Raw genomic sequence first — 24801 nt, forward strand, 5'->3', positions numbered from 1 at the left:
CAGATCGGCACGAACAGTACCCAGATTGAGACTCAGAACATTATTAATCCTGGAGAGGCTGCTTCGTTTCTCTCTCACATCCCAATTCCATACATTGTGTAACCACTATCTGGACTTTCATCGCAACAGATTCATTTTGCCTGATTTATTGACCTTTTGTGCATTTTCTTTATATTTTTTTGTGGAGGTGTAACTTACATTCAGTGAAATAAATCTTAAATGGTACAATTTAATGAGTTCTGGGATATGCACACAACCACATAACCAATAACTCTATCAAAATAGAAAACATTCCCATCACCCCAGATTTCCTTATTGTTTCTCCAGCCAAAAAGAGAAAGCAATCCTTTTCCTGAAAGCAACCACTTCTCTGAAATCTTTTGCTATACATTGCTCCTTCTTAAAATTCACATAAATGCAATCGTATAGTACATACTCTTGTATCTGGCTTCTCTTTGCTCATCATAATGTTTTTTGAGATTTATTTATGTTGTTTGTATAATCAGTTTGGTTTTTCTGTTGATGGATAGTAAGTATTCCCCAGTATAAATATATTACTCCAACATCCCACAACAAAAATTTGGATAAAGTATAGTTTTACTTCTTCTTTTTCAATCTTTATAACTTTCATTTATGTTTCTTGCCTTAATTGCTGTCTAAGACCTCTAGTACAATGCCACATAGACTTGTTAAAAGTTAATATCCTGGCGTTATTCACAATATTAAGGAAGAAAGAATTCACTGTTTCACCATTAAGTATAATGGTAGCTGTAGATGTTTTTAAGAAAAAGGTGCCCTCTATGAGATTATGGCAGTTCCTTTATTTTCTGGTTTGATAAAGGATTTTTGTTTTATCATAACGGGGTGCCAAATTTTGCTAAAAAATCGTCTGTATATATTGAGGTACTCATGTATTCCCTTTCATTCAGTTAATGTGGTGAATGACATCAATTTATACAAATGGTAAATTAATTTTGCATCCCTGGGATAAATCTCACTTGGTCATGTTATGTTATTCTTTTTATATATTTCCAGATATGATTTGCTGATATTTTGTTGAGGATTTTTTCATTCATGAGAGATGTTGATCTGTAATTATTTTTCTTATAACCATTAGGTTTGGTGTCAGGGTTATGTCAACCTCACAAAAATGTTAGGAAATGTTGTGTCCACCTATATTTTTTTCAAGTATGTATAAAAATTATTTTTTTTTCAAATATTTGACAGAATTCATTAGAGAAACCACTTAAATTAGCTTTTTTCTCCTTAAATATCTGATAGTATTCACAAATGAAAACATTTCAACCTGGAAAGTTTGTACGTGAACACTCAATTTTTAACGGGTATATGGCTATTTAAAAATTTTCTTTGTTCTTGTGTCACTTTGGTAATTTGTGTATTTTGCAGAGTTGTCCATTTTACCTTAGTTGTCCATTTTATTGATGTAAAGGTACTTTTTAACATATGTAGTCTACGTAGTGATAATCCTAATACTGGTGATTTGAATTTTTGTCCTTTTTCCTTCTTCAGTCTTACTAGATACTTTTTAATTTTTAAAAAATTTTCAAAGTATTAATATTTGGCTTTATTAGGGTTTTCTATATGGTCTTTTCTTTGTCAATGATTTCCATTTGTTGCCTTTGCTGTTTACTTCATTCTACTTATTTCAAGTTTAATTTAGTCTTGTGTTTCTAACAAAATAAAAAGTTGGTTTTAAAAAAAGATTAAAAAAATTTTAAATCCCTAGCAAGATTCGTCAAGGGGGAAAAAAAAGGAGGCACACAAATTATCAACATCAGGAATCAGAAAGAGGGCATCAATAGGTATATAGACTATAGATGTCAAAATGAAAACAATAAGATATTATGGATAGCTCTCTGCCAATAAATTCTACAATTTGGATGAATGGGCAAGTTTCTTGAAAGACAGATATTGCCAAAATTAACATAAAAAGAAATAAAAAATATTAATAGTGCCGTATTTACTCACTCAAGGAGCTGAATTCTTGAAGACTAAATCCCTCTCTTCCCTATAGGTCACCCTCCATCCTTGATGTCTTTCCCCAAGCATTCTAACAAATATTTTTAATTTATATATAATTACAATATATGTAAGCTCTTTCAGAAAAATAGCAGCAGAGGCAGACTTCATAATTCTCTCTCTTTTTTTTTTTTTTGGCCAGCATAACCTAAATACTAAAACTTCTAATAGACAAAAACAAAACAAAACAAAACCAACAATAAAATTTCAGACAAATATCTGTTATGAATATAGACACAAAATTCTCTTTAAAAATTAGCAAATCAGGGGCACCTGGGTGGCTCAGTTGGTTAAGCAGCTGCCTTCAGCTCAGATCACGATCCCAGGGTCCTGGGATCGAGCCCCGCATCGGGCTCCCTGCTCAGCGGAGAGCCTGCTTCTCCCTCTCCCTCTGCCTGCCACTCTGCCTACTTGTGCTATCTCTCTGTCAAATAGATAAATAAAAAATATCTTAAAAAAAAAAATTAGCAAATCAGGGGAGCCTGGGTGGCTCAGTTGGTTAAGCGACTGCCTTCGGCTCAGGCCATGATCCTGGAGTCCCTGGAGTCCCTGGATCGAGTCCCGCATCGGGCTCCCTGCTTGGCAGGGAGTCTGCTTCTCCCTCTGACCCTCCCCCCTCTCATGTGCTCTCTCTCATTCTCTCTCTCTCAAATAAATAAATAAAATCTTTTAAAAAAAAAATTAGCAAATCAAATCTACTGACACATAAAAAGGATAATACAACATGACCAATGAGTTCATCCCAGGAATCAATGATGTTGATTTGTCATTTGAATATCAAACATTCATCTATGAGAAATCTATGGCTACTATCATACATAATGTTTTCCCTTTCCCCTTAAATTTTGGAAAAAGCAAAAATATCTATTCTCACTGTATCTATTCAACTTTTGCTAGAAATCCACACCAATTCAAATAGTACAGAAAAACAAGATAAGCAAAATATGGATTGAAAAACAAGAAGTAAAACTGTCATTATTTGTGGATGACATGATTGTGGTCTTAGAAAACTGTGATATTTATAAGAAAAATGATTAAATTCAAAAGTGTATTTTGAAAGATCGAGAATATAACATTAACATATAAATCAATTACATTTCTATATACATTCAACAAACCATTTGAAAATTAAGTTAAAAACCAATACCATCATAATAGTATTTAAAAACATCAAATGCCAAGGAGTAGATCTAATGAAAGATATGTTAGATCTCCAGATGGAAAACTATGATATGCAGCTGAGAGAAATTACAGAAGTCCTAAATAAATATATAATATCATGTTCATGAATTGGAGGAGTTATATTGTTAAGTCCTCTGTTGTACTTAAACTGATTTATAGATCCAATTTCTATCAAAATCCCAACAGGCTATTTTGAAGAAATAATAAGGTGATTCCAAGATATGTATGGAAATGCAAACAACTTAGAATAGCCCAAACAATCTCAAAAAAGAACAAAGTTGGAGGACTTAACTGTACTTGGCCTCAAGATTTACTATAAATCTACAGGAGATAAGACAATGCGTGATTAGTGTGTTCAGATGAATAAATTAACAGAAGAGAATAGAGAGTCCAGAAAATATATGTATGTGATGTATACACATATTCCCATATATGTTTAATAAAATATAGAAATACACATTTCTATATAAATGAGGATAGAATACATTAAGGCAATGAAACAGAAGAGTAGATCTAGAAATAGAACAATATGAGTGTGTGTGCAAGTACATGCATTGCCAATTGATATTTGATCAAAGTGTTTAGTTAAATCAGTGAAAAAGCAAAGTCTTTGTCAAAAACATCACTGGAATGCCTGGATATCAATGAGAAAAAGAAGCCTTTACCTCTATCTCAAATTTTTACACAAAAATAATCTGGGGGAGAGCTACATGCAAAAGAATAAAATTGGACCGCTTTCTGACACCATACATAAAAATAAACTCAAAATAGATTAAAGACCTATATGTGAGACCTGAAACCATAAAACTCCTAGAAGACATAGGCAGTAATTTCTTTGACATCAGCTTTAGCAACATTTTTCTAGATATGTCTTCTCAGGCAGGCAAGGGAAATAAAAGCAAAAACAAGCTATTAGGACTACACAAAAAGAAAAATCTTTTGCACAACAAAGGAAACCATTAACAAAATGACAAGACAATCTACTGAATGGGAGAAGATATTTGAAAATGATTTATCTGATAAGGGGTTAGTATTCAAAATATATAAAGAACTTATACAACTTGGGCTCTTGGGTGGCTCAGTTTGTTGGGTGCTGACTCATGATTTTGGCTCAGGTTGTGATCTCATGGGTTGTGGGATTGAGACTCACATGGGGATCCCCACTCGGTGGGGAGTCCGCTTGAGATTCTCTCTCTTCCTCTCCCACTGCCCCTCCCCCCACCATGTGCATGTGCTCTCTCTCTCTCAAATAAATAAATAAAATTTTTAAAAAATGTTTAAAAAATGGGCGAAGGATCTGAATAGACATTTTTCCAAAAAGACATACAGATGACCAACACACACACGAAAAGATATTCAGCATCTCTAATCATCAGAGAAAGGCAAATCAAAACTGCAGTGAGATATCACATTGCATTTGTCAGAATGGCTTGAATCAAAGAACAAGAAATAACAAGTGTTGGCAAGGATGTGGAGAAAACCCTGTGCACAGTTGGGAATGTAAATTGGTGCAGTTAATGTGGAAAACAGTATGGAGGTTCCTCAAAAAACTAAAAGTAGAATAACCATATGATCTAGTAATTCCACTATTGGGTATTTACCCAAAGACAACAAAAACAGCAATTCAAAATAATATGTGCACCCCTATGTTTATAGTAGCATATTTATAAAAGCCAAGCTGTGGAAGTAACCTAGGTGTCCATTCATAGGTGAATGGATAAAGAAGATGTGTATATATACACAGTGGAATATTACTCAACCATAGAAAAGAATGAAATCTTGCCATTTGCAACAACATGGACAGAGCTAGAGAGTGTAAAGGTAAGCAAAATAAGTCAGTCAGAGAAAGACAAATGCCATATGATTTCACTCACATGGAATTTAAGAAACTTTCAAATGAACAAACAAAGAAAAAAAGAGACAAACAAAGAAACAGATTCTGAAATAAAGAGAACAAACTGGTGGTTGCCAGAGAGGAGGTGGGTGGGGGAAGACTGAAATAGATAAAGGAGATTAAGCATACACTTACTTATCTGGATGAACACTGGGCAATGTATAGAATTGTTGAATCATTATATTGTATACCTGAAACTAATGTAATATGTTAACTATATTTCAATAAAATAATAAAATAATTTGTGATGGAAATTTATTGAAATTAAATTTATTGAATCATAAAGCTTATGCTAGAAAAAGAAAATAAGAGAGAATATCTTTGTGAGTTTGGTGGAGTCAAAGATTTCTTGCTTGATGCATAAAAAGCACAAACCTTCAATGAAATTATTGATAAAGTGGGTTTCATCAAAAGATGTCATGAAATAAATAAATATAAAATGTAAAACTAGTATCAAGAAAAATCTAATATAAAAGCCAGAAACTGGGAAAAACAGAACACACACATTTGACTTGCATAAAAAAGTACAAGGAACACTTCACATTCAATAATAGGAACATGAATGTCCCAGATTTTAAAAATGAGCAAATTGCTTGAATAGACATTTCACAAAAGATGATATATGAACATTCATTAAACACATAATGTTTATCATCATTTCTCACCAAGGAAATAAAAAACTCAAACCACAGTGAGATACTGTTTCACATTTATTAGAATAGCAAAAAAAGATACCTATATATCTAACAACAATGTATATTTAAACCTGTATCTATGTCTATAACTGTATCTTTATCTAAAAATGCCCAATATTGGTGAACATGTGGAGCTCCTGAAATTCTCCTACATTTTTTTAATGGAAGATTAAAGCAATACGACAACTTTGGAACAGTATTTGTCAGTTTCTTATAAAGTTAAACATAAATCTATGACCCAGCAATTTCATTCTTAGTTATTTTTTAAGAGAAATAAAAGAAAGACTTGTAGAAGAATGTTTATAGTGACCTTGTTCATAATAGGCAAAAACTGGATACAACCCAAGTGTCTTTCAAAAGGAATATGGATAAACTGTGATATGTTCACCCATGGAAAAGTATATACAGCAATAAAGCGATGGATATATGCAACAAGGTGTTTGAATCTTAACGTTTAATCATTACATTAAGCAAACAAAACTGAACATGAAAAGAGTACATGCTACATGATTCTATTTACACAAACTCCAGAGACAAAACTAAACAATGGTAAAGACATCAGAGTAGTTGGTTGGGACTGAGGTAGCTGTTTGACTGGAAAAGGGTATTAGGAAATTTTTAGGGTGATGAAAATGTGCTGTATCTTGTTTTTTGTGTGTATATGTGTAGCAGTAATGGGGGTAGGTATACATAATTTTCAAAATTCAAATGAACGCCTAAACTCTGTATTTTATTATACGTTAATTATTTGAAACATGTCCACCAATGTTTTGGATTTGATTCTGTCCATGTTTTCTTTTTGTATTTTTGAGCTTTGTTGCTGGTTTATACACATTCCGAATTCCTTACCCCTCCTGCCAGTAGATTATGTTGTCTTCCTTGGAGCATTGGTGTTTTTTTCTTTCTTTTTCTTCTCTTGGCAGGCAGTTATTAGTGAATCCTCTTATACTTGTTGAGCTTGGTTTTAGACTTATTTCCATTTTGTCCTTAGACCTTGGTCATGGCCTTCCATCTAGGGCATAGTCCTGAGTTGTAAGGCATGACCTTTTGGGATCTCTGCAGAATGGCCAATGTGCATGGTGACATTCCTGCCTCTGGTTTGGAGACTGCCTCTTCCAGCGTCTCCCTGCACCTTCCACCTGTGGCATGTCACTGTTTACACACACAGCCCTGCTCTTGGCCAAGGGCCTGAGGTGAACTGTCATACTGACATCTGGGTCCTTGGATGTGTGCTTCCTTCTCTTTTTTTGCTCCTCTGTCGTATAAAGTCAGCTGTTTCTGCAGACCCAGACTCTCACCTTTTCTCCTCCACTCAGATTGTCTTGCTCACCACTCTGTGCTTGGGGGCTACTTTTCTGTGCATCATCCAAAAAGTGTCTGTAGGCAGAAAGCTACAACAAACATGGAACCAGTTTCACCTGTCCTCCTTTTCTCAACATGTTCAATTCTCGAAAATAGTTGTCTCAGATATGCTGTCCAGTTTTGGAGTTGTTTTCCCAGAAGGGTTAATTGATACCAGTTACTTCATCATGGTTGGAAGCAAAAGTCTCACTGTTATTGATATTTAATTTTTAAAGTTCATTTACTCTAGAGGAATGTTTTATCAGTCTTGGTGTTGTGAAGATAGAAGATGTTTACATATAACTTGTTTTATTGAGCAGGAGAATAAATAAACTGTCTTTAGGAACAAAGTGACTACAGTGACTACTGTTAGCAGGTAAATTTACTTTGTCTCTGATACCGAGTGATTGAATTGTGGTTTAAAGCAAATGACTATGCAGTACTATCCATCTTTATACCTACAGTGAAACTTGGAATGAAGAGTGCCAAAAAAAGCAAAAACAAAACACAGCAGTGTAATTCTGTGTGTGAGAAACAAAGTTAATTTTTTTTTATTAAAGATGGAGGAATTACTATTGAAAATTCCAAGATGTCATTTTAATTGATTTCTTCAATTAGAAAAATCATTTGGAATTTTGATCCTCTGATTTTAGGTAAAGGTGATAGAAGATATTGTTAAAGGATTTTTTTCCTTCCACGCCCATGGTTCTTGGTCATGCCACTTCGAAGAATGAAGAGATAGAATTGGTAGGCAGCAAAGCAAGGTTTATTGAGTGATAGTACAAAGATCCCGAAGAGGGCAGAGACCCGAGAGAGTTGCTACCGGAGTTTCTAAGTGTAGGCGGTTTTATGGGCTTGTTGGCGGTGCTCTTTTAATCTGATTAACCCTCCCTGCACCTGTCATCTATATCTATCTATCACGTGGGAAAGGGTGGTGGGCTCCTTCCAGGGTAGTGTGAAGTCTTTTTAAGGGTGGTTTCCTCTTTTTTTTTTTTTTAGATTTTATTAATTTATTTGACAGAGAGAGAGTGAGAGAGCACAAGCAGGGGAAGCAGCAGAGGGAGAGGGAGAAGCAGGCTCCTGGCTGAGCAGGGAGCCTGATGTGGGACTTGATCCCAGGACCTGGAGATCATGACCTGAACTGAGGGCAGACGCTTAACTGACAGAGCCATCCAGGCGCCCCAAGGGTGGTTTCCTCTTAAGGCGGGGGCCCCTTGTCCCTGCCTGACTGCCTTCTAATTATCTTTCATCAGTATGTGACTTAAAGAAACAACATTTCTGACTCTTATTTCAGGTAAACCCCACTTCAGAAACGATCACTGGAAAATAAACAACAAATGGAATCCTATTTTAATTCATAGATTTAATTCTAGGAAACTACTTGAATTCCTTAAAGATATGCAGCTTGCAAATGAAAAGTTCACTCTACTCTGGTTTTTGTCCATTTTTTTTTCCTTTGGTTTTCTAAAATTGAAGCATTTCCAAACAATGCCCAGGAAAATAAGTTTCACAATAACTTAATACCTTCCTTTGTGAAGTTTGGTTTACCTAGAATATCTTGTTAAGGTAGAAGTCTGCTTGATTAAATTGACATATGAGTGTTTAACTGGTTTTTACAATTTTAATAATACTAAAATAGGTTAAATTTGAATGCTGGACTCTTAGTCTTCTCCTTCACGGAGGAAGTGAATGATAGTAAAGAAGCTGGGCATTGTGTTCCAGTGTTTCTCGATGGGGGTGGGGATGATGGGTTGAGACATGTGGGGCATTAAAGGATAAGGAGTGGGGGAGATTTTACCCTCCTATGGGACATCTGACAATATCTGGAGTCATTTCTGGTTGTCACAACTGGGAGGGGGTTTCACTAGCATTCATTGGGTAGAGGCATAGGACAGCCCACTCACACGAAAGAATTATTTCGCCTAAAATGTCAACAATGTCAAGGTTGAGAATCTCTGCTGTATTCTTATGGATGTGGGTTCAAATATCAGCTGTGTCCCCTGTTACCTATGTGATCTTGAGAAAAATATTAAAATGAGCCTTATGTTTAGTTTAGTGTAGTGCTAGGAATGTAATAGACCCTTAATAATTGGTAGCTATTATTATTGCTACTGTTGCTTTGTATTGTATTAATTTACATATTTATAAGAGACTCCTTAATGTTCAGATTGAAATCATCTCGCCTTTGAGAAGAGAGAGGGGAAAAGGTGAAAAAGCCTATTAACTCGTGTATGGGGAGTTTTCCACAGCATTTTCCCTTGGAGCAGAAAAAGAGACCCAAAGGTTACATTGACAGTATGTAGGGCTATATATTGAATATATTTTAGCTTAAAATGGACCACAAATGCAGACAACTTTGTGGTGCTGAGACCTGACCAGATACATGTTTGTTTGTTTGTTTTTATAACGTTACTAGTCCCACCTTCAAAAGTAAGATAAAACAGTTGGACCAATAACTGGAACCCATTTGGCTGGAGAGAAATAAGAGCATTTAAAATATAATTTAAAATATGTTGTATATAGAATATATATTACATATTTTAAAAGTGTTTTTGGATGCAAATGCTGGTCTGCACGTCATGGTTATTTGGAGAAAATGAGATGAAACTCCATCTCTAAAGATTTCCCATATATAAAGGCCAACTGAAAATCTTGGGGCATATGCCATCATGTAATAAATATTATCAAATAAACTGCTTTTTTATTGCAGAGTTTTCTCATATAAAGTGGGACATAGAATCTTAAAATAGAGCTTTGGTGTCTACTAATTCACAGAGCTACCAAAACAGGAAGCATTTATTCCTTGATCAGTGTTTACTGAATGCTACTATGTGCTTGGTCCTATCCTAGAAGTTGGGAGTATTACTGTAAGTAGAATAATCTAGTGGGGGATGCAGTCATCAATTAATTAAACAAATTAATTAAATACATATGTACATGTATTTTCAAACTATAAGAAGTAGTATGAAGAAAAATTAAAGGAGCTCACATGTGAGATCAGAAAGCACTGCTCTGAACAATTCTAGTAATTTCTGAAGACATTTTTGCACTATTTCCTTTATTCATTTATTCACTCACTCATTCATTCACTTGAGAAAACTTTATTAAATCTACCCTAGTTATATTCTGGGCACTGTGCTAGCATAGCAGCTGGGGAAAAAATTGTAAATGAAATACTCATGATGCCTTCTTGAAATTTATGATTTAGCTATGGAAGTGACCAAATGTTTTAAAGAAGTGGAATTAAACATTGCCATTTCCCTTGCAAAACCACAAGGGAAAAAAAAGAAAACCAGAGAAATTATCTACAGATCAAATTAAATCACACAGGTATTATTAGCGATGCCAATTACACACTGACCTTTGTGACAACACATGAACAAGCCTGCCATTTATTGTGTTTGCAAGAAGCAAGGGGAGGCTCTGTTGACATCATTAAGTAATGACCTTGATTATTGAAAAAGGAGGAGATGCAGAGAAGCAAGTCAGAAGAATCTCCTGATTGCATTATGGTTTTCTAGCAGGCAACAGATTGTTTCTGACTGGAAGAGTTACCCTTTGTCATCTGTTCATAAATTAATTCTATTTGTTTAAATATTCACAAAACATATAATTTCTTACTTTGCCTCTAGTAAATAGATATTATATATATCTATATATATTATATATAATAGATTTTAAAATAAGAGGTCTCAAATTCAATAATATCTTTTTATAAATGATTATTTCAAATTCCATTTATTGAGGCTTAATTACAATCTCTCTATATAATGAGTCCACTGCATACCTTATAAATGCTTCCAATAATCACATGAAATTTTAATGAATACACAATAATGGTCTTATTAATTTTAAATTAAATGTACTTGTTCATTTTTGAAAATAAATTTAAAGTGCCACTATAAATAACTTTACACGAGAGAGACTATTAGTTTGGAAGTTTATAACTGTAAATACTCTTGTTCTTCTCAAAGAATAAGAGTAGCTGATGGAATTTGAGTGATTTTTTTGGTCTGTGTGTTATCCCACATATAATCATTACTGGATATTTGTTACATGGATTATTTAGTTTAATTTTTATGCAACAGTAAGGCAGGCTTGGTATTATATTCAATTTAGAGATGTGGAAAAAAGGTTTACAGAGGTTATTTGGCAAGCTCAAAATCATGTCTTCTAAGAGTTGATCAGATTTCAGTCTGAGTGTCTAAAATGCCAAGGACTTACCCGTTGTTTTAGTAGAGTAACATCATTGACTTACTTTCTAATTTCTAATTAAATTACACTTGGTAAGGGGATTCATCAAAGCTGGAAATTTTCTTGGTGAAAATGTTGTTGGAAAAACTTTGGCTTTGTCAGTAACAATAGGCAAAATGATAACAATGAAAGCTGAACACCTTTGTCTTAAAGTGGGGGAAAGTGTGTGGGAACAGCTCATATTGGCCCACAGAAGGGGTTGTTAAATACTAAACTGCGCACCACTGAGTATAATCATAATCAACAAAATTGGGGTCTCTGCTCCTCCCCATTCGACAGACAGAGGCATCTGCTGGTGCAGTCTCAGCTGGTGTCCCCAAGACATGATGGTGAAGGTCAGAGTAAACGGATTTGGCCATGCTGGGCGCCTGGTCACCAGGGCTGCTTTTAACTCTGGCAAAGTGGATATTGTCACCATCAATGGCCCCTTCATTGACCTCAGCTACATGGTCTACATGTTCCAGTGTGATTCCACCTATGACAAATTCAACAGCATAGTCAAGGCTGAGAATGGGAAACTTGTTATCAATTGATAGCCATCTCCATCTTCTAGGAGTGACATCCCACCAACATCAAATGGGGTAATGCTGGTGCTGAGTATGTTGTAGAGTCCACTAGGGTCTTCGCCACCATGGAGAAGGCTGGGGCTCACTTGAAGGGTGGGGCCAAGAGGGTCATCATCTCTCCCCCTTCTGCTAATGCCCCCATGTTTGTGATGGGTGTGGATCATGAGAAGTATGACAACTCCCTCAAGATTGTCAGCAATGCCTCCTGCACCACCAATTGCTTGGCCCCTCTGGCCAAGGTCATCCATGACAACTGGCATCATGAAGGGACTCATCACAACAGTCCACACCATCATTGTCACCCAGAAGACCATGGATAGCCCTTCTGGGAAGCTATGGTGTGATGGCCAAGAGGCTGCCCAGAACATCATTCCTGCTTCTTCTGGTGTCACCAAGGCTGTAGGCAAGGTAATCCCTGAGCTGAGTGGGAAGCTCACTGGTATGGCCTTCTGTGTCCCCACCCTCAGCATGTCAGTCATGGATCTGACCTGCTGCCTAGAGAAAGCTGCCAAATACATGACATCAAGAGTGTTGTGAAACAGGCATCAGAGGTCCCCCTCAAGGGCATCCTGGGGCACACTGAGGACTAGGTCATCTCCTGCGACTTTAGCAGTGACACCCATTCTTCCACCTTTGATGATGGGCCTGGCAGTGCCCTCAATGGCTGCTTTGTCAAGCTCATTTCCTGGTATGACAATGAATTTGGCCTTATGGTCCAGATGGCCTCCAAGGAGTAAGAGCCCTCTGGACCACCAGGTCCAGTGACAGCAAGATGAAGAGAGAGGCCCTCAGCTGCTGGGGAGACCTCACCCCGATCCATCCCCCAACACACTGAGAATCTCCCAACCTCAACACAGTTTCCATCCCAGACCCCATGAAAAAGGGAAGATTTTGGGGAGCCCTACATTGTCATGTACCATCAGTAAAGTATACTGTACCCAGCCAAACAATAACAACAACAACAAAACAAAATAAAAAATCCAAGATGCATGTTGGGGAAGTAGGTCCCTGATGTCTTTTTCTGTCTCTTTCAAGTAATCATAATGCTTTCTGATTATTCACATATTAATGGAAATTTAACTCTTGAGAGACATTTAAAACTTCTTTCCACTTCTATATTCAGTCTAATGGAAAGCCATAGGTAAACATCCTATTAAAAAAAACCCATCCCTTTATTTCTATAGCATGATTTTACTTTCATATATGCATGTATTTCTTTTTCATTTGTACTTTATGCCATATGTCTAGAAGAGTATTGTCTCAGATCATCCATACTGGCAAAAACCAACATCTTCAATGTTTCATTTTACCTTCACTTATTCCTCCTTTGATGCTCTTGCTCGTTTTATGTAGATCTGAGTTTCAGACCTATATCACTTCCCTTCACTCTAAATAACTTCTTTTAACATTTCTTACAAGGCAGGTCTATTGGCAACAAATTCCTTCAGTTTTTGTTTGTCTAAAAAAGTCTCTATTTCTCTTTTATTTTTGAAGGATTTATTGTAGGGTATAGAATTCTAGGTTGGTGGTTTTTTCTGTCAACACTTTGGCTATTTCACTCTACTCTCCTTGCTTGCATGATTTTTGAGGACATGTCGGATGAAATTCTTATCTTTGTTCTTCTATAGGTGTGGTATTTTTTTTTCCCTTTGGCTTCTTTGAGGTTTTTTTCCTTTATTTTTGATTTTCTGTAGTTTTATGTAAGTTTTAACAAAGCTGCGGGAAAAGATATGTGTGTGTGTGTGTCTGTGTGTGTGTGTGTATTGCTTTAATCAATTCTAAAACAAATTATCAGTGATGCTCAACAGCAAGACAGATAACTTCTTTTTTATGGATAACTTCTTTGAAATATTATTATTTCTTCTCCTTTTTTTTAAGTATCTTTTTTTACTTTTTGTTTTCTTGGTTTTTGTTTTTATTTTTATTTATTTTTTTTAAAGATTTTATTTATTTATTTGACAGAGAGAGACACAGTGAGAGAGGGAAGACAAGCAGCGGGAGAGGGAGAAGCAGGCCTCCCGCTGAGCAGGGAGCCCAACGCGGGGCTCGATCCCAGGACCCCAGGATCATGACCCGAGCTGAAGGCAGACGCTTAACAACTGAGCCACCCAGGTGCCCCTGTTTTTTATTTTACTCTACCTCCTATGTGGGGCTTGAACTCATGACCTCGAGATCAAGAGTCTCATGTTCCTCTGACTGAGCTAACCAGGTGTCCCCTTCCTTCTCTTCCTTACTTCTTTTCCTCCTAATTTTTCCTCTTCCTCTTCCTTCTCTCCTATTCCTCATCTGCCTCTTTTTTTAATCATAAAACAATCTAACACTTAACTCTTTAAATGAGGCCAGAGCAAAACTTGGCTATTTTGTGTGGTTGACTATCTTGAGTTGTATGTACTCACAGTGCCCGTAAGGGCAATAACTAGTTTTTGAATGAATGAATGGTATTGTTTATGCAACTGTACTAGAAAGAGGGGTAATTGAATAGGAAAATCATATGCATAGTTTCTGTAGAAAAATAATTCTTTTTTTCCCCATGTGCTCGAGTTGCTTTGATTCAAAAATATAACTCTGAAGGGCAGGTTTTATTACACAAAACTACGTTTTCTTGGGTGGTCTGTTTGATTGCTTAATTAAAGACATATCAAGAAGTTGTCATTTGAAAGATTCTTTTCTCAAATTTATGTGGTTAAAAAACTCAGAAATATTGGTTGTGTTCATGTTGCTACTGTGTGAAACATGAGATCAAACTGATCATTCAAAGAGCAACATCAGAATGAGGACCATTTCCTAAACAGACTGCTTTTCAATTGAGTACAACTCTGAACCTCAGTCCAGGAAAGCTGAATGTCATGACACTCATCTCTTAAATGAAATGTAAAGTCTTGGCGGGGGTAGATGTTTAGAATCACAGTCTGTGAGAGCTTGTTGTTTAATTTTTAGACCAAATTGCTTTTGCCTTTGTAAACTCACCATTTTTGTCTGTATAGCATCTTAAACTTCATTCTTATTCTTCTGTTGCTTTGGAAGTCAAAAAGGAATCTTCCATAATTAAATTCCTTTATCAGCAGTGCTGTTACTTAAATTCTGTAGTAATGATTGATGGTCAATGCCACTGAAAATAATTTCCATTGAGGGGGTTTGTCTACCCTCTTGAAAGCCTGTTTTACTGTTTGTAATCATTCTTGCAGTGAAATGTTCCTATGTGTACCAAAAAAACCAAAACCAGAACCAAAACCAAGCAAACGAAAAACCCCAAAAGAAACAAACAAGAAAAACTAGAGTTGAAAAATTCAGCCAGTTTCAACATACATTTGTTAAGCCTTGAGTAGCAGTAGATATTGACCAGATGCTGAGTTACAAATATAAATAAGCCTTCAAGATGTTTATGGTGATAAGAGAGCAGCCCCGGAACTACAGAGTATAATGCTGACTAATGGGTGCCTGGGGAGAGGTATTGATTGTGAGGGTGCTTTAGCTCTGACACTGACCATCTTATTGATTAGTAAGTTTGGTTTAGTTGACTTGGCTAGCTAGGTGCATATCTCTTTCTTCTTTACCTCTCTGTCCATGTGTCTGTAGGAGCTTGTCAAAGAGGAAAACTTTCCAGGTGAGAAAGGGCTATTTATTAGCCAAAGCATAGTGTAATTATAAATAAAATACTCAGGGGAAAGCTACAGGGAAAAGGTGTTATTTGTACGAGTCCTTGAAAGATGAGTGCCATTTTGACAGTGAAGGATGAACATGGGTGTGTGAAAGACATTTCATAGATGAGAAACAGCATGGGCTTGATGGTAAGATACAAAGGGTATTGCAGAAGGCAAAATTATTAGGGAATGACAGGGCATGACTATAGCAGTAGATTCAAAAGAGTGGGATCATCCATCTCTCAAAAAGTGACCTCAGTATATCATTTTTGAGTGGATTTCAGAATAATGTGTTGCCAAGAATTCAACTTGAGGAATTACTTAATCACAAAAAGCTTATAGGGAGCATGAGGAAGTGTAGAGATTTTAAGAAAAAAAAGAAATGGAAAGAAAACTTAAAAGAGTAAGATATGAGAAAGATGTTGAAGATAAGAATGTGCTCAGAAATATAAGTGGGGAACATCTTCTAGATAATTGACCTTTATGCAATTGACTGTGGGTGTGCCACTTGGGGAATTGGGTAAATCCCATGACAAAGCATGACTTTATTCACTCCTTTAAGACCTGAGACTATGCTACAGATCTTAAGATGTCCCCTGATGTGCAGTGAATTTCAGGGCCTGAACAGCACTTTTATTTTTCAGAGATTAGAGAGCACCCAGTCCACAGTAGAATGAGAATATTCTTCCTCTATTTAGCACTTGCAGCTGTCAGGCCTGGAGAAAAACACTGCTTCCTTCCTCACAGCAGTGTCTCAGTGTGGCTCATTTGATTAGGGGATGCTCTATTAAAATTACCTAGAAAGCTGTCCCCCTTTGAGATGAATACTTGTGAAAATGAGTGGGCATTAGGCTGTATTTGGTATCGGAACCAGCACATGCTCTTGAAACGATGTTATTTAAGAAACGATTTCAATTAGGAGGAAAAAAAAATCTGTTTAAATCTGGATATACTACTAATCACGGTATTAAAAACACAGCTACACAATCTTGTTTTTTTTTATTTCTCTGGGGTTCAGGCTTCACATGTGGTTAGTCATGTGCAAAACAGAAGGAAAACGTCCACTGTCAATTTATGTTGCTTCCCATCTGCCATGAATGGTAACCCATGATCTTTCCTACACCAGGTATTTTTGTTGTCTTCTTGTTGCTATTTTACAGAGAATCTGCAATCACTTATTCTGTGCGTCTCACCCAGTTCTTGAAAAGAGACAACACTTGAAAACATAATGGCCAGATGATCTCAGGATGCAAGAATCCTTCAGATGTTTGCTGGGAACCATTGAAAGATGCTTCAGTTTGACAAAAGCAGGAAATGTTAATTTTCAGCTCTTTTATAAATAGAGGGATGATCTGTAAAGGGAAAACTGTTGTCACAGCAAATGTACACTTGAGTGATTCAAACCTAATTAGTGGTTATATGATTCACTTTGAATATATTTACTGTAACAACTGGTAAACTCCGTTTCAAATTCAGCTGTTGAATAGACTCTTTTTTTTTTTTAGAACAAAACACTTCTGAAAATTTCTTCTTCTTGGTTTTCTTATCCAAGCCAACATTTTTCATACCTTCGTCCTTGATGTATGTGCTATATATAACCAATGATTAGCTCTCTCTCTCTTCTTTTGGTTCCCACTCTACTCAACCCTGCAAAATTCCTAACATATTTACTTGAAGAAAACATATTAGCATTACCTACTTGTTCTCAGCAGCAGAAGGATGTATTATCCAGTGAAAGTGTGTAGTAAGTAGAGAGTTATTTAATTATGAAAAATAGAGTCACGATCCCTAAAAACTATTGAACAAGATCTCCAAAGCAATTGCTATATGGTAATTCTTTGTTAAGCATTCCCGTTTTGTTAAATACTCGACTAGGTATGACCAAGAGGAATTCAAACAGAGTGGTGATTTAGTGACTGTAAAAGCAAACAATTTGCAATATGGTTTATTAAAAGAAATCTTTATATAAAGCAGACATAATTTGTCTCTTGGATGTAGCACAAATATATTTGGGAGGAATCTTTCTCATAACCAAATGCTCTAAAATTCAGATAATATATGCTTCAGACCAGCAGTAATGGAAAGAAAATTCTTCTCCTCTACTTCATATGCTTTAAAAAAATGTGGTTATAAAAATAGAAGTTTATGGCAGATATTTTGGAAAACAGGGGCGTATAGGAAAAAAAGAAAAAAATGTGATTCTACTACTCGTAACATTTAGAAGTATTTTGTTTCCTGCTTTCCAGTCTCAGTATGTGGAATTAAAAAAAAAAAAACCAGAATCATATTATATATACACTTCTGTAGCTTTTTAGAACACAGTGCTTTTCCAAGTGCCTGCTTGGATTCCTGCATGCCTCACTGGGCTCTTTGAAATCTTGATTCCTCGCTCCAGAGATAGACATGGATCCACAAAGAATACTGCTGTTTCATAGCTTTGCCAACATGCATTTTCCTCGAAATGTGAGACACTTGTTGAAAATAGTAATTTTTGTCTACTGGTTTGTGAAGGCTTAGGTATTAGAAATGAACAAGTATTAAAAATAAACATAAACTTTAATGCACATTTTAGCAGGGATAGTTGAGGGAAGGAAAGTTTCTAGAAGTTTCGTTAGGACAGTCAGGGCAGAGTCCTTGAGCTATGTCTCAAAGCCATAGTCATCGGGGTGGTAAGGACAAAGTTAGCTGAGCTGGAAGGATTTCACCTCTCCACTAGGTGATCACCTCCATTGGGTTTAAGGACAGTGTGCATAAGCTCTTGATTTTGGCATCCATGTAGGCTAGTTAGCTTTCTATGGAAAAACAAATGAAACAAACCCAAACAAAAAACCCCATTCCTTGGCTGCAAACATGTGTGCCCTCATGAGTTCAGTCACATCACTTTGTTTTCTTTTTGAATTGTAGCTAGAGAAATGAAAAAAGGATCACACTGACAGCAAAGAGAAAATTACTTTACCATAGTGGGTGGATAATGTGCTGTGAGGTCAGATTCTTAAACACTGTGGTTGGAAATTTTTAAAAAAATTTTTATAAGGCTGAATGGTTTTATTACCACTAATAACCCGTGTGACTCTGAAAGCTAAAATAATCTGGGTAATCAAAATTTATGCTTTAGGACAGAAGATGATTATCTGCAGATGAGAGGGAGGAAATTCTTCTTTCCCCAATTTTCTCTGTTAACGACACTGTGGGTGAGTAACTGTGTGACGCATTTGGCTAACGTTCGGTGGTGGATGGGTGGGGAGGCTCTTCTTCGATATTATCACATGTTGGTGGCCGTGGGCAGTGAACTAGGCAAGTGATGGAGTGATCGGAAACTTTACTCAGAGCAAAAGGACCCCTTGGAGATACTGCAGAGGAGGCTGACCTCACGATGTTTGTCCTCCTCTTTGAGAAGTCCATTCCTTTGACTGTTGAGTTTTAATTTCTTCATAAGTTTATTTTAAATGAAAACATCTCTTTAAGATACAGATTCTATTTATTCCATCTTAGAGGAGTCGAACCGTTTTTGAGAGTCCTTCTTCCCCATGTTCAGCAAGATGGCCAGTTCGGGTGTTTTAAATGAGGAGTTGGGGGGAATAGTATTAAAAATATGCTGGGTTTAATCTGGGTTTGTGGAAGACAGGACTTTCTGTTATTAAAATATGAATGGATTTGATTTGTGGATTTCGGTTCCAAAGTTAAAGGAAAACTATTCGGAGCAGAGGTACAGATTAAAGTATGTGAATTTCCTCCAGAACTCTCTAAATCCGATTAAATCTGACCCAGAGCCCCCTCACACGAGGGTGGCAAGAATCCTAAACTCAGCAATTACTTCCATTCTTCCAGAAACGGACTTGTGTTCAAATGGTCTTACATAGATTAAAAAAGTAATCTCTAAAAAAAAAATCTGTGCATGTGCTGTCCTATTAATATATTTATTATAGAATATACAAAAATAGAAATACAGAGACTTCTGCAACAATTATTTTTTAAGTATTTAAGTTTTAATATTAATGGAATACATCTTCGTCATATTGTTATTTATAATTACTATCGAGCAAAACTTGAGTGAGTGTGCTTTATAGTTTTGAAAATATTCCTTTTATCGTGATGCAAATGTTGGCTCGTAAGTCCAGTTTAATTTCACACTTGGTTTTAATGAAAACAAAGCTGAAAAAGATATCTAATAAAGATAAGTAGATTCATATGGATGAAGTGCAAACTTGACTCCACTTGTGAAATTATAATTTTTTTTCATATCTAATAATAGAAAGGTTTTGTTGAAATTTATCTGGTACATTTCCATGTTCCATGATGTCATTGAGTTAGTGGTTCTTATCCATTAACACAAAGGTTTTCCTTTGTTACATTTTTACTGGTTTAAATTCAGTGAAACTCTGTGTAGATGATTTTAAAACAGCCTAGAAAACTGTGTTTCTAGGTTTTTAAAAGTGTAAGAAATGAGGCTTAAAAAAATAGATAATATGCTTACTTAATTTTGGCAGCAAAGTCACATGTTTCCATTTCCAAAGATCTGTTTTCAAAATGCTATGCCTCTACCTTAAAATTCTTTCATCATGTAGTCATTGCTTTCCACTCACATTTAAAATGTCACTTTTACCTTGAGGGAGCAAATAAGGGTGGGTTTTTTTTTGTTCTTTGGGGGGTTTTTTTTGGGAGAGAGAATCTCAAGCGGACTCCACGCTCAATGCGGAGCCTGAGGTGGGGCTCGATCTCACAACCCCGAGATCATGACTTGAGCCGGAATCAAGAGTCAGATGCTTAACCGACTACGCCACCCAGTAGCCCTGCTTTGTTGTTTTTTGTTTGTTTGTTTGTTTGTTTTTTAATCTTCTGGGTGCCTTAGCATCGACATTCACTTATTATCACAGGAAGGTAGACAAATTTGAAATGCATTTTTTTTTGTAAAAATTATATATATGTGACTTATCTTTAAATTTGACAGACTCTTAAATACTCCTCTTAAATACTTTGCCATTAGATAACATTAAATAAAGGATGGTCACACACCATCTCATTCCACTACATGGAAAGATTCCCTATATGAGATCCCATAAATCTATAAACTGATGTACGGAAGCTGCAAAACATACATGGAAAGTCAGTGAGAGCCTAGGCAAGCCTTGTTACCCTCTGCTTTGTAGATCTACCACTCTCCCATCAGGGTAGCTGAATACTGTGGCTGGTGGTTGAGAGTCTGACAAATGGGTTATGTTTAAGTTCTTTCTTTCTTTCGTTCTTTCTTTTTTTTCTTAAATCTAACCCTTAGATGCAACTATAGGAGTATATTTATACCTGGGAAATGACTGATGTACTTTCTTCTGAATGTCTCCTCTGACCTTTGACTCACACTGACACCAGGGGACAGTGTTCAAACCCTCGAGGCTCTGTTGCTTCTGTGCTGGTCTGGAACTTGGGAACATTAGGTGAGGCTGGGGCTTGGCTGCCCCTTGTTCAGCCTTCCTACAGACAGTTGCTCACGTGTGAGGGCCAGCTACCTCAGGGCAGTCCTTCAAGCAAGTGGAATCACAGTTCTCCTGACCCATGGAATGTTCCACTTGGGAGTTGTGGGTGTTTGCCCCACAACGGAAGTTCTTTAGGCTCTTTCAGGTAACTCACCATGAGGTCCTAGACCATCAACTTCCTACTGACCAGGAGTTTTAACTGTCTTGAGAATATTCATTCAGTTTAAGTTCAGTGTGGGGGGGTTGATAAGGGTAGAGGTCAAGCCTGTGGAGTGGATTTGAGGAGTTTGAGGAAGGCTCACCTAACTCACAGCCATCTCTACCAGAAAACTCAGGAGTTAATCAGTCAGATTTATATTTGAATGCAAGACCCACTGCTTACTAGATGAGGGGCCTTAACAAAAGGTTTAATGTGCTGTAAACTCAGTTTCCTCTTCCATAAAATAAGCATAAAAGTCTTATCTTTGAGAGCTGGCAAGAGGATTAAGGATAATGTCTGTGAAGTGCTTAGTACACTATCTAGGTATTCAATAAACTGTGGCTTTTAACCCATTTTTTCTTACCCCCCCTTTTCTGTGTGGATCAGATCCCTTCTTCGTGTTTGGAATGAACAAGGAGAGTATTATAGACTGAATATGTCTCCCCAAAATTCATTTGTTGAAGCCCCAATCCCCAGTGTGTTGGTATTTAGAGGTGAGGCCTTTGAGAGGTGATTAGAGTTAGATTCGTTCATGTTCATGAGGTTGGGTCCTTCGTGATGGCATTAATGCCTTATAAAAAGAGGAAGAAACACAAATCTCTCTTTGTTTCTCTCTCTCTCTCATTCTCTCTCCTCATCTCCCACAACCTGAGGATGCAGCAAGAAGGTGGCAAACAGTCTGCAAACCAAGAAGAGAGCTCTCGTATTTGATGAATGAAATATACTTAGTTCAAACAATGGGGGCTTGGGACTCACAACGTCTGAATGAGAATCCCAGCCCTGACACTATGTGTTATCTTGGAGAAATTAGTTAACCTCTTGAAGTGTATTTCCTCATCTCTAAAGTGGGTTTAAGTAATAACCTTACGGAGTTCTTGTGAAATTGAATGAGATAATTCACATAAAGTTATTGACAACAATAATGATATTATCAGAGGTTGATGTTATTCCTCGGGGGATTTTATGTGACGTGAAAAAGACGTTGTTCCCACTGTAAAGGATTTTATGACCAGAATGAGCTACTTCTTAGCTTGATGAGTGATTCTAGATGCAGTAAGTCTGTCATACTGAGGGCTTCATTGTCTGTAGCTAATAGTCAAATGCGCGTGTATTTCTAAGTGCTTTATCATGGTTTGCTGTGCCAGATGTCCTTCTATGTCCCATTTATATTCAGCATGCTTTTTCTGATATGAAATCTTTCTTGTATATTGCTCTTTTTTTTTTGGCAATCTTAAGTTTTCTACATCGTACCATCAAATAATTGGAAATTCCGTTCTTGGGATTACCATACCCTACTCATTTCATTAAATACAAATGAGAAATTCAAATATCAAGATAAATAATTATTTTAGGGTTTATGTCAATAAAGTTCTTTTTAATCCTTATTATTTTCAAAGATAACGTATGAATAGAAAAAAAGGAAAATACGTGTTTGGTTTTTTTCTTACTCAAAATTCTAGATCTTGGTTACAAAATACATCAGTTACATTGTTGACAGGATGATGTAGTCTTTTCAGCTAATGAATTCAAAATAAATCATGCTACTGAGTTTTTAATTCAAACGTTTTGCTTTAGTTCTTCATGTGTACATTTTCTTAAGGTGGGAATGTTTCTTCAGCTTGTTCTATCTGAGGGTATTTTAGTTCCTTACAAATGTATACAGACCTCCCCAGGAACGGACTCTGGATCCAGCAGCATCAAGTCAAATGTTAGATCCATGAAAGAGTTCTGTCAACAGTTACAGGATGTCCTCCTTCTGGGTTCATCGGCCCTTTTCACTCAAGCACAAAAGACATAAGTGGAAATAATCTCTTCCTTTTCCCCCCTTCCTTTTCTCTTTTTCTTTTTTTTGGGGTGGGGTGGGGAGGGAAGGAATAAAAAGTCTAGGATTCTACCTGAGAATCACAAAGAAGAGGCTGGATGATTCTACATAGTATTATACCTATTGTTTCTGCATTGTTTATCTTTCATTTTCTCTTAAAATCCCTGTGAAAGAAGCCTTAAAATTACATTTGTTTCTCAACATTCAAGAGAAGGAATGATTATAGTTGTAGTAAAAGAAAATGTTTTTAGGATTCTGAGAAAAATCCCTAAACTAGAAGAAATGTATCCACTGAGAGGAAGACATTGTGTTATTACCCGAGGGATTTTACGGGAATGGAAAAGATCTTTTTCCTGTTCTCAAGGAATTTATGACCTAACGGGAAATTAAGAAAAGATGTGACTCTCACTGAAAATCTAGGCTGTACTTCCCTATAGCGTTTTCCCTTTGCACCTTTCTGGACAGAGGAGCACTAAATGAATTACAATTATTTAAAAAATTCTCCTCTGGGGAGAATTAGCATTAAGGAAAATATCAAAATATTGCTTCAGAGATGAGCAGTGCTAAGAACGGGCTAATGAAGAGTTCAGACTGTCTCTATTTACTATATTCACTACATGAATCGTAGAGAGTTAATATTTGTTTCAGTGTCAAGTCCCTGTGTCCACTTTCCCTGAGTCAGAAACATTACACTCATCCCCGGATACCCAGCATCAGCGTTCCTCCCAAAGTGACCATATCCTCTATCTCCATGGGTGTTGTTTAATTGTTCATCAGCTCCTTTCAGGGAGAGAAAACTGTACATGTTTATGTATTTATTTATTTATGATTTTAATTCTAAATAATCTCTATGTCCAATGTGGGGCTCGAACTCACAACCCTGAGATCAAGGGTTGCACGCTCCACTGACTGAGGCAGCCAGGTGCCCCAAAGTGTGCACATTTAAAAGCTAATAAATTTTATGTGTGGTTATTAGTAAGGTTGTCTAGATATTGCTTCCTTCACAGATAAGCTAAAATTACAACAAATAGCTGTGGTGTAAAATATAATCTGTCATATTAATCTTTTTCTTATTTTGAAATGGTACATGAATTGATTTTGAGAAATTGAACTGACTGGATGAAAGTAAAAGTTTTGAAAGCTTATTTAGAAGTCAAAAAATTGAAAACATAATAGAGGTAAAGAATGGAAAATTGGAAATAACCTTTTCTATCTTGCAACCACCATCCTCCCAGCACTCCAGCTTTGTATAAAATTATTTGGGAAGTATTTTAGGATCTCCCTTTTCTTATGTGACCATATTTTGTTATCATTATAGATATAAATGAGATCCTTTAATTGTTTCTTACCCAATGTATATAATTTCCTGTTTTAACTAAAATGTCTGTAACATTGATGTGAAAATGAATTTAAATAAGGTTGGATTGGTATAAAGAGGTAGTGTGTTGGAAACCCTAAAATCACTGAATACTGGGATTTATTGATCTTGTACCTTCCACTTAACTTTGTTTCCATAAAGGAAAAGTGGCAATGGGATGTCCCCTCCCCCCCAACTTGCTTTGTTAAAATGTAATTGACATATAACATTGTGTAAGTTTAAGGTTTGCATACACTGATGTATTACAATATGATTATCACTGTAGCATTAGCTGATACCTCCATCACATCACAGGTCACCATTTCTTTTTTGTAGCAAGAA

General features: G+C 36.3%; 1 long non-coding RNA gene and 1 pseudogene across 1 annotated transcript in view; both read left to right on the plus strand.

Annotated features, from left to right (window-relative positions):
- Positions 1–24801, plus strand: part of LOC144381147 (uncharacterized) — a 398096-nt gene that overhangs the window by 210984 nt on the left and 162311 nt on the right. The gene's annotated exons all lie outside the window — the stretch shown is intronic.
- Positions 11725–12709, plus strand: LOC118521665 (glyceraldehyde-3-phosphate dehydrogenase pseudogene; annotated as a pseudogene).

Source organism: Halichoerus grypus, chromosome 2, assembly GCF_964656455.1.
Source record: "Halichoerus grypus chromosome 2, mHalGry1.hap1.1, whole genome shotgun sequence".
NCBI classification, from domain to species: domain Eukaryota; kingdom Metazoa; phylum Chordata; class Mammalia; order Carnivora; family Phocidae; genus Halichoerus; species Halichoerus grypus.